The 10,854-nt window shown below is 37.7% G+C and overlaps 1 pseudogene; it reads right to left on the bottom strand.

The window, feature by feature from the left end:
* Positions 1 to 247: 247 nt before the first annotated feature.
* Positions 248 to 417, bottom strand: LOC111148197 (annotated as a pseudogene).
* Positions 418 to 10,854: the final 10,437 nt, after the last annotated feature.

Here is a 10,854-nt window from a genome sequence, read left to right as displayed (position 1 = left end):
TTTATTAATTAATCATTCAGATACATTTAAACATCATTTTTAAAGATTTGAAAAGTTCCCATGAAAAAGGTCCTTATAAGTTAGAGCTGCATACTGGAAGTATTTGAAAGGATGCATCTAAGATTTGCTCTTTTTTTTTTTTTTAGACTATTCTTATTTTATGTACAAGGAGTTGCCATTAAGATAGATATCTTGGATATCTGCAGTTAAGGTAGAAATCTTGGATGACCCATTGAAAGAAGTCCACTTAATCCAACTTAATGAGGCCAATATCTTTACAGTACTGACGGGAACCCTGGCGACGCATACTGAGGCAGTATTTCCGGATCAGACCAGGGTGGTTTGAGCAGACCCGGCAGGAACAAGAACTCCTGCTAAATGTCCTCAATCGCTCCAATAGAGATGCTGGTGGCCCATCCTGTTCTCTTGGAGGCAGCAGGGCAAAAAGTAAGATTTGCTTTAAAATACACGAGCCAAAAGAGGAAAAAACGGGGGCAGGAGGTAAATAGATAATACAAGATCAAAAAGAGAATGATAACTATTGAACTGCATCATGGGTTTATTACACTAATTACTCTATGTTTGAAATTTTCTGTGGTAAAAGGTAAGAGAAAAATAAATTCTCTTAAAACTTCTATTAAAATAATAGATTAAGGACACCTGGGTAGCTCAGTCGGTTAAGTGTCTGCCTTTAGCTCAGGTCAGGATCCTGGAGTCCCAGAATTGAGCCTGCCTCTCACTGTGACCCTCCCTCCTCTTGTGGTCGCTCTCTCACTCTCTCAAAATAAATAAATAAATAAATAAATAAACAAATAAATAAATAAAATCATAGCTTAAATCAGAATCACTTGACGTCATTACTATATAAAATCTTGCTGTCAGTATTCACAATATATTTACTTATTGGCTTTATCCCATGATAGACATAAAGTAGTTTCAGAATTTCTAACCCATTCCCTTCTGAAGAACAAAATTATTAACTATAGTACAATATTCATGCGTAGCTCTATTTTCTTTTTAGCCCTAGTGCAGGGGTGTGCAAACTTTTTCTCTAAAGGGCCATATAGGAAGTATTTTCAGTTTTGGGTATCCTACCATCTCTGTTGCAGCTACTTAACCCTACCATTGTACTGCAAAAGCAGCTATATGCAACATATAAATGAATAAGCGTAGATGAGTCTAATAAAATTTAATTTGCAAAAGTAGCCAGTGGACTGGATGTAGTCTGTAGGCCTTAATTTGTCAAACACCTCCTTAGAATATGTAGTCAAAATATTGATGTCCAAAGTTACCTGGATGAGTTTTTGTCTGTCCTTCAGTGCGATTAGCTTACTCTTTTGTAATATAGTTGGGCTCATTTGCTACTATCTGTATTCCAGTTTGGTGCCTCTCACATCCTGGTTGAATTAGATAACTTATTTTTTGCAAATGTGAAACATTAACATGTTTCTAAAAGTCAGCACTATCCAAGGAAGTTTACCTACAAAATTCTCAGTACCCTCTCAGTCCTTTTACCCTGTTCCTACTCTTCTTACTTCTTTTCCACTTTGCTCTCATCCACTCCCTGTAGGCAACCAACCTCACTGGTTTCTGGTTTATTCTTCCTCCCCTCTCCCTTCCCTTCACTTCCATTCCCCCTCCTTTCTTTTTCTTTTCTGTCCCTCCTCCTCCTCCTCCTCCTCTTTCTCCTTCTTCCACAAATAAGCAGATAGAGATGTATTTTCTTTTCCTGTTTTTCTTACATGAAGGTAAATACCCTTCTGTATTTTGCTTTTTGCACTAAAATTTTTTTTAAGATTTTATTTATTTATTTGACAGACAGAGATCACAAGTAGGCAGAGAGGCAGGCAGAGAGGGGAGGAAGCAGGCTCCCCGCTGAGCAGAGAGCCCCATGTGGGCTCGATCCCAGGACCTTGGGATCATGACCTGAGCCGAGGGCAGAGGCTTTAACCCACTGAACCACCCAGGTGCCCCTGCACTTAAAATTTTTATCCTGAAATCAGTCTATACCAGTTCATAGAGATCTTCCTCATTCTCTTTTATAGCTGTGTAATATGCTTTTGGGCTGCTGTACAATAGTTTATTCAATTATTCTAAGAGGAGTTACTTTTAAATTATATACAGTTTTTAAAATACAAGGGTAACCTGTAACCAGGTCAAGAAATGAAACACTATTAGTGCCTCAAAAGCCTGCCTTGTGCTTCCTTCCTGTTACTGCCCCACTATCTATGTTAACTAACCACTATCTACTTCTAAGACTAAAGATTACTTTTATCTACTTTTGTTCTTAGTATCAATGGAATTTTACAATATGCACTCATTTGTGTCTCACTTCTTTCATTCAACATTAGATTGTGAGAATCATCTATATTATTCTCATCATTCATTCTCGTTGCTGTATAGTGTGCTATTTCCCTGTTTGTTTTTTTAAGATTTATTTATTTTAGAAAGAGAGAGTGGGGGAGTGGGAAGAGACACAGAATCTTCAAGCAGATTCCCTACTGAGTACAGAGCCCGACAGCGGGCTCAATCTCAAGATCCATGAGATCATAACTGAGCTGAAATCATAGTCAGACGCTGACTGAGCTACCCAGGTGCCTCTAATTTATCCATTTAACTGTTGATGGGTATTTGGGTAGTTCCAAGTTAGAAGCTATTACAAATAGTGCTGTCATGAACATTCCAGCACATGCCTTTGGGACGCATAGTCACACATATCTGATGGATATGTACTTGGGAATGGAATTACTGTATTACAGAATATGCACATTTGGCTTTAGTCTATGAAGCTAAAAGTTTTCTGAAATATCAGTTTACACTCCCACCAGCAATATGAGAGCTCTGTTTGCTCCACATCCTGACCAATCCTTGGTAAGTTCATTTGAGCTTTTCAGGTGGGTGTGGGTAGTGGTATACCACAGTGATTTCAGTGCACACTTCCCTGATGATTAACAAAGTGGGGTACCTTTGCATATGTTTATTGACTATCTGGATATGCTCTTTTATGTACTATCTGTTCAAGTCTTTTGCCCTTTTCCTTTTTTTTTAAAGGACTTTTAAAAAATATTTGAGGTACAAGTTGTGTCTTGACACCTTGGGTCGGGTTCCCCAGAAGGAAATCCTGAGATGAGGATTCTAGTGCAGATGATTTAATTAAGAAAGTCCTCCCTGGATCAAAGATTACGGGAATATGAGAAGTAGGATAAGGAAGGGGAAAAAGCCACGCAAAGGTATGACTTCAGGCAAAGTCCCACTGAGGGTAGTTTCAGCCTATTACACAGGGGAACTCTGGGATGTTAGTTACACCTTAGAGTTTTTCCCAGATTGAGACAAGAGAGCTGGGCTTTCATACCCCTGATATGTAATTCTGGTACATGCTACAACATGAATAAATCTTGAAGGCATTATGTTAAGTGAAATACACCAGAACAAAAGGACAGATACTGTATGATTCTATTTATATGAGGTACATAGATTACTCAACGACATAGAGACAGAAAGTAGAATGGTTACCCATAGCTGGGGATCAGGGGAAGAGAATGGAGAGTTATTATATAATGGGTACAAAGTTTCAGTTTGGAATGATGAAAAAGTCCAGATATGAGTAGTAGTGATGTTTGCACAACAATGTGAACGTGCTTAATGCCCCTGATCTATACAATTTAAAATGGTTAACTTTTATGTTATTCACATTTTACCACAATAACAATTTTTTTAAAAAATTAGAAGGATCATAGACCATGATAAAGTGGGATTTCTCACTGGGATGCAAGGATGGTTTAACATAGGCAAACCAATAAATGTGAGTCACCACACTAATAGAATGAAAGATCTAAAAAAATATGATCTTGGGGCACCAAGGTTTGTCGTTCAGTGTAGCATGAAACTTTTGATCTTGGGGTTGTGGGTTCAAGCCCTATGTTGGGTGTAGAGATTACCTAAAAAAATAAAATCTTTAAAAAACTGTGTAGCAAATGCATTTCCTAAAATCCAACATCTTTTCATGAAAAAAAAAAAAAAAACTCTCAACAAATTTAGAAAGAACACACCTGAACATAATAAAAGCCATATATGAAGCCAGAGCTAACTTTATACTCAATGGTGAAAGGTTAAAAGCTCTAAGATCAGGAGCAAGACAAGGCTCCCCCATCACTTTTATTCATCACAGTACTGAATGTCTTAGCCAGAGCAATTAGATAAGAAAAAGAGATAAAAGGCATTCAAAACAGAAAGGAAAAGGTAAAACTGTCTCTATTTGGAGATGACATAATCTTTTATACAGGAAATCCTAAATACTCCATCAAAACCATCTTAGAACTAATAAGCAAATTCAGTGAAGTTGCATTATACTAAATCAACATACAAAAATTGTTACATTTTTACAAACTAACAAAGATGATCTGAAACAGAAGTTAAGAAAACAATACCATTTACAATGCCATCAAGACAATAAAATATTTAGGGGTAAATTTAACCAAGAGGTGAAAGATCAGGGGAAAGATCCAAACTATAAGATATTAATGAAAGAAATTGAAGAAAACAAATAAATGGAAATACATCTGATGTTCATGGATTAGAAGAATTACTGTTGGGGCACCTGGCTCACTCAGTTGGTAGAACATGGGACCCTTTATCTCAGGGTTGTGGATTTGAGCCCCACGTTGAGTGTGGAGATTATTTAAAAATAACATCTTAAAAAAAAAGAACTACTCTTGTTAGAATGTCTATACCACCCAAAGTGATCTATAGATTCAGTGTAATCCCTATAATAATTCCACTGGCATTTTTCACAGAAATAGAAAAAATAATCTTAAAATTCGTATCAAACCACGGAAGACTCCAAATAGCCAAAGCAACCTTAAGAAAAAAGAACAAAGCTGGAGAATCACAGTATCTAATTTCAAAGTTTATCACAAAGCTACAGTAATCAAACCAGCATGGTAACTGGCATAAGAACAGACACATAAACCAAGGGAACACAGGGCAGAGCCCAGAAATAAATACACACATATGTGCTCAACTATTATTTAACAAAGGAACCAAGAAAGCTCAACGGGGAAAGATTCTTTCTTCAATAAATGACTTTAGGAAAACTGGATATTCACATGAAAGAAATGAAATTGGACCTCTCTCTTATACCACTCACAAAAATTAACTTGAAGTAGCTTAAAGACTTAAATGTAACACCTGAAACTATAAAACTAGAGAAAGAAAACATAAGGGAAAAGTTCCTTGACTTTAGCAATGGCTTTTAGGATATGACACCAAAAGTGCAAGCAACAAAAGCAAAAATAAAGTGGAACTTACACAGACTAAAAAGTTTCTGAATAGCAAAAGAAACTCTCAGCAAAATGCAAAGACAACTTACAGAATGGGGGGAAATATTTGCAAACCATATATCTGAAAAGGAGTTAATATCTGAAATATAAAAGAAACTCATACAACTTAGTAGCAAAAAAAAAAATCTGATTAAAATATTGGCAGAGGACCAAACAGAAATTTTCCAAAGAAGACATACAAATGTCCAACAGGTAAATGAACAGGTGTTCAACATCACTAATCACCAGGGATATACAAGTCACTACCACAATGATGTGATATCTAACACCTAACAGGTGATACATCATATATGTTATAACCTGTTAGGCTATTATCAAAAAGACAAGAGGTAACAGATGTTGGCAAGGCAGTGGAGGAATTGGAACACTTATGTACTAATGGTAGGAATGTAAACTGGTACAGGCACTATAGAAAACAGTGTGGAGTTTCCTCAAAAAATTGAAAATAAGGGGCGCCTGGGTGGCACCAGTCAGTTGGGACACAGGCTCTTGACTTTGGCTCAGGTCATGATCCCAGGGTCCTGGAATCAAGCCCCACATCGGGCTTTCTGCTCAGCAGGGAGCCTGCTTCCCTCTCTTTCTGTCTGTGCCTGCCTTTCTGCCTACTTGTGATCTCTGTCTGTCAAATAAATAAATAAAATCTTTTAAAAAATAAGTCAGGGGGCGCCTGGGTGGCTCAGTGGGTTAAGCCGCTGCCTTCGGCTCGGGTCATGATCTCAGGGTCCTGGGATCGAGTCCCGCATCGGGCTCTCTGCTCAGCAGGGAGCCTGCTTCCCTCTCTCTCTCTCTCTCTCTGCCTGCCTCTCCGTCTACTTGTGATCTCTCTCTCTGTCAAATAAATAAATAAAATCTTTAAAAAAAAAATAAGTCAGGCAAAGACAAATACTATATGTTCTTACTTACATGTGAAATCTAAAAATCTCTTGGAAATAGAGAATAGAATGGTGGTTGCCAATGACTGGGGAGTGGGGGAAATGGAGCAATGTTGGTCAAAGGGTACCAGTTTACAGCTATAAGATGCATAAGCTCTGGAGATCTAATATACAGAACAATGACTGTAATTAACAACATTTTATTATATACTTGTAAGATTTAAGAAAGTAAACTTTTAAAAAGATTTTATTTATTTGAAAGAGATAGAATAAGAGGATAGAGGGTCAGAGGGAGAAGCAGACTCCCTGCTGAGCAGGGAGCCCCATATGGGACTCCAGGATCATGACCTGGGCCGAAGGCAGTTGCCTAACCAACTGAGCCACCAGGTACCCAAGAAAGTAGATCTTAAATGTTATCGCCACACAGAAAAGAATGGTAATTATGTGGGGGATGGAGGTATATCAATTGTACTGTGGTACGTGTATCAAATCATTACATCTTTGTACACCTTACATTTACATATGTTATATGTCAATGATATTTGAAGAAAGCTGGAAAAAATTTTAATTGGTTTCAATCTTATCTAAATTACATTCTAAAAGCTTTTTTATTAACCTGTAAATATAGCCCTGGTATCTTATTAAGTGGGAAAAAATATATATTATCTCTGGTATGATCTCGTGCGTGTGCTTGTGCATATGTGTGTCTGTGTGACAATTTGGAAGCATCTATGTAGTTGAGATTGTGAGTGGATTTTTTTCCCAATATTTTTCCTTTCTTTCTCCTATCTTATTATCTGCAGTGTCTGATTTTCCTGCAGTGAAGACATATTCTCACAAGTTAACTTACATAAATATGTTATAGTTTTTGTTAACTTGTTTATTATTGAATATGTTAAGACATATAACAAGATGTTAAGACATATAACAAGATTAAATATGTTAAAACATATAACAATAATTTAATTTTATTTTTATTCTTACATTATGAATTTCCTGAGATTCTTTTTTTTTTTTAATCTTCTACTCTCAGCACAGTTACTGGCACATAGTTGCAATAGAAACTGAAGTACTGTCAGCTAATAAAATATGAAATAATGCCCTCGACTGTAACTTCCTTTCCTTTCTGCCAATAGAGGGCAATATGAACAAGTTGGTGGATTGGCGGTCGAGTTAATGATCTCCTGTCTGTCACCAAAGTTCAAGAAAGTCAATATTAAATTTGCAACAAACAAAAGCAACATAAATTGAATCTATAAAACTTTAGTAGGAAGAACTCCTTTCTGGCTTCTCTATCTGCAGTCTCACCTCTTTCCAACACCCCCACTACAGTGCTGCTACAATTTCCCTCTTAAAGGAGAAGTCTGATATCATTTCCTTGTTTGTTTCTTTTTTTTTTCTTAAGCGGCAGATGAACCCTTTTACCTATAGGATAAAGGCCAATTCTTTAGTGTGATATTTTGCTTTCTTACAATGACTTCAACTGTCATTTCCCACAATTCTTCACCCCTGGGAAAGTATGTTTTTTAGCCACATGAAGCTATTCATGACTCCCCAGACACGCTGTGCTCCTCTGTAGTTAAATGCATTGCTTCTGTCGTTCTCCCACCTAAAATTCCCTGATTCTCCTCTCCCCATTAAACGTCTACTTTTCATTCAAGGCCTGGCTGAAAATCATCTCTCCGTGAAAGCCCTTCTTGACTTTCCATTAAAACCGAACCTTGGGGGCGCCTGGGTGGCTCAGTGGGTGGGTTAAAGCCTCTGCCTTTGGCTCAGGTCATGATCCCAAGGTTCTGGGATCGAGCCCCGCGTCGGGCTCTCTGCTCAGCAGGGAGCCTGCTTCCTTCTCTCTCTGCCTGCCTCTCTGCCTACTTGTGATCTCTGTCTGTCAAATAAATAAATAAAATCTTAAAAAAAAAAAAAGAACCCTGTTTCTCCTTCGAATGGCACATACCACGCATAGCACTGTTCTAGAGTAGCTGACTATAAAGTCTCAGAAGGTTCATGTGTTATAAGGAAACATCTTATTCATCTTTGTATCCCTAGTGCCTGGGGCGTAATAAATACTCAAAATGCATATTCACTGATAAAATGGACAAAAGAAAAGGAACTAAGCAGGAAGTTCTCATATGGGACAAATCACACTGGATAAAATTTTAGCCTGGCATTGCGGCATGTGGCTGGTGCTTCTCACATGTTCAGGAAGCATCAGGCCTTACTCAAGGGTTATTTTTGAAATATACAGGAACTTTTTGGTGAATTTTAATTTCTTCACCTTTTCTTAGTGCTCAGATTTTTTTTTCTTTTTTATAGTACTTGACAGGAGGGAGTCCTTTTGCACAAAAGTACAGGAGTGTTATGTACAGTATGGAGAAATCCTGGTAGCACCAGGTCACTTGATTTCTAGGCCAGGTGGAATTCCACTTTCCGGCTTCTCTGGAGACAAGGATGATGTACAGTCTGTGTGTACTCGGCACACTCAGTAACTGATTCCAGTCTCATTTACGCCTTTATGCTGAGATCAGCATTCAAGAGTGCAGTGAGGGGAGAGGAAGCATTCCTTTCATGATTCCACCTCAGACTTGAGCACCACACTATGTTTAAAAACACATGATATATATACCGGTAAGTAGACACAGATGATGTTTTGTGGAGGTAATCATTACTATACCATCTGTCAGGTTCTGCAGTTGGTTAAAGAAAAGGAAAGAAAAGAAATTAGTTTGGCAGGATTTGCTCCACACAAAATCTTGTTGCTTTTTGCCAATTCCATGTAATTCGATATGCCCTTGCAAAACGAGTAAAAGAAAAGTGCTTTCACATTGTGCTACAGGAAAAATATGGCCATTGTTCTTATGACCCTTGTTAAAAACAATTAAAGTATGAGTTAGAGAGGACCACAGTAAAAAAAAAAAAGAAAGAGAGAGAAAATAAAGGAGACGGAGATAGCTGGGTAAATGACTCAGAATTACCAAAACTCAAAAATCGTTTGTAGCTATAATATAATTGATACACTATTGCCATACCTTAAACTAAAAAGAAGAGAGGTGAGATCTAAAAGCCTTCTGAGATCAAAATATGTCCATTGCAGGACGTGGAAACCTTTTGTTAGACTTATGCTAGTAAATTTCCACAGAATTTATGCATGCAATTATGAAAGGTGGCATTAACACGCAAACAATCTCTTCCTAATTTAGACTCAAAGTTTTCACATGATTCATGTCTTGTGAGATATAGAAGATGGAGCTGATATTACCCACTAACATTATTGCATCCAGTACCATGACTGTCTACTGTGTTGATTTCACAGTGATTTTGGAAGAGGCTAATTGAATTTTATCAAATATAAGTAAAGAACCTAATTCTGATTTGTTGTCCATTTTACTTTTATGAAACAAAATGATGACTAAGGATTTCAAATAGGAATACATTCTAAACAAAGGTTGATGAATGGGTTTTAGTGAAGGTTGGTTTGTATGTAGCGCTTCCAGTTTTTGCTGTGAGTAGAGGACGGAGAGAAGAGAATCACAAGTACCCCATAGTCATGTTAACCTAATTTTGTTATTTTCTTTTAAAATAATATTTTTTAATAAATTAAATTTCCTGCTATGTACAAATCAAGTCATTTAAATGAAAGTTAGGAAAAATTGGTTATTTTCACAAATTTATTCATTTGACTGCTATAGAGCACATACTATGGACAAGACACTGCAGGGCACTGATACTATAGATCTGTCAGTAAAAAAAAAAAAAAAAAAAAAAAAGATTTGGTTTATACCTTGTAATAACAGGTCATGTATGTGGGAGTATAAGCCCCAAATTTTATGGCATTTTATTTTTTTTTAAAGATTTTATTTACTTATTTGACAGACAGAGATCACAAGTAGGCAGAGAAACAGGCAGAGAGAGAGGAGGAAGCAGGCTCCCTGCTGAGCAGACAGCCCAATGTGGGGCTCGATCCCAGGACCCTGAGATCATGACCTGAGCCAAATGCACAGGGTTAACCCACTGAGCCACCCAGGCACCCTGGCATTTTATTTTTAACATGCTTATCAGCTCCCTCTGTTTCATCACAGCATTCCACCAAATAGTTAAGCTTCTGTTAATCTGAAAAGAATTGCCCTCTTGTATGGCTATCAGAGAATCTATATAAATGGTTCTAGGTGTTATCCACACTTTTCACATGCAGCTCTATGCTAGATAACTCCATTTTGGGGCCTTGAGTTCCAGTCTCTCTGTCTTTCTCTGTGCCAGGAGGCTGACCTCTGTGGACTGCATCATCTGGGTTCTCTTGCTCTCTGCTTCTTATGGCATTCAGCAGTGGGGAGTGCTGGCTGGTAATATATGTGAGAGGAATATAGAGATTGGGATATTCTTTCCCAATTTTTTCTTCTGCCCCATGATGATGGCCGTGACCCCATTCTCTATGGACCTAGCTCCCATCCAGTGGCTCCTCTAACAAAACTATGGTCTTCCAGAACTCTGGTGACAGTTTCCTCCCCTTGCCCCTTCTGGCAGAGGACTGAAGGGGATCCTCACTATTGCTATTCCCTGCGGGCTTTACCACCCTCCGTTGGTTCACTTAACTCCCCTCATCTAAATTGTCCCTTCACAACATTCTGTTTAGTTAAGCGCTTCCAAAA

Source organism: Enhydra lutris, unplaced genomic scaffold, assembly GCF_002288905.1.
Source record: "Enhydra lutris kenyoni isolate GAN:26980312 unplaced genomic scaffold, ASM228890v2 scaffoldscaffold18, whole genome shotgun sequence".
Classification (NCBI taxonomy): Eukaryota; Metazoa; Chordata; class Mammalia; order Carnivora; family Mustelidae; genus Enhydra; species Enhydra lutris.
Note: the sequence above shows the minus strand (reverse complement) of the source record. Positions and strands in the feature narration are given on the sequence as shown.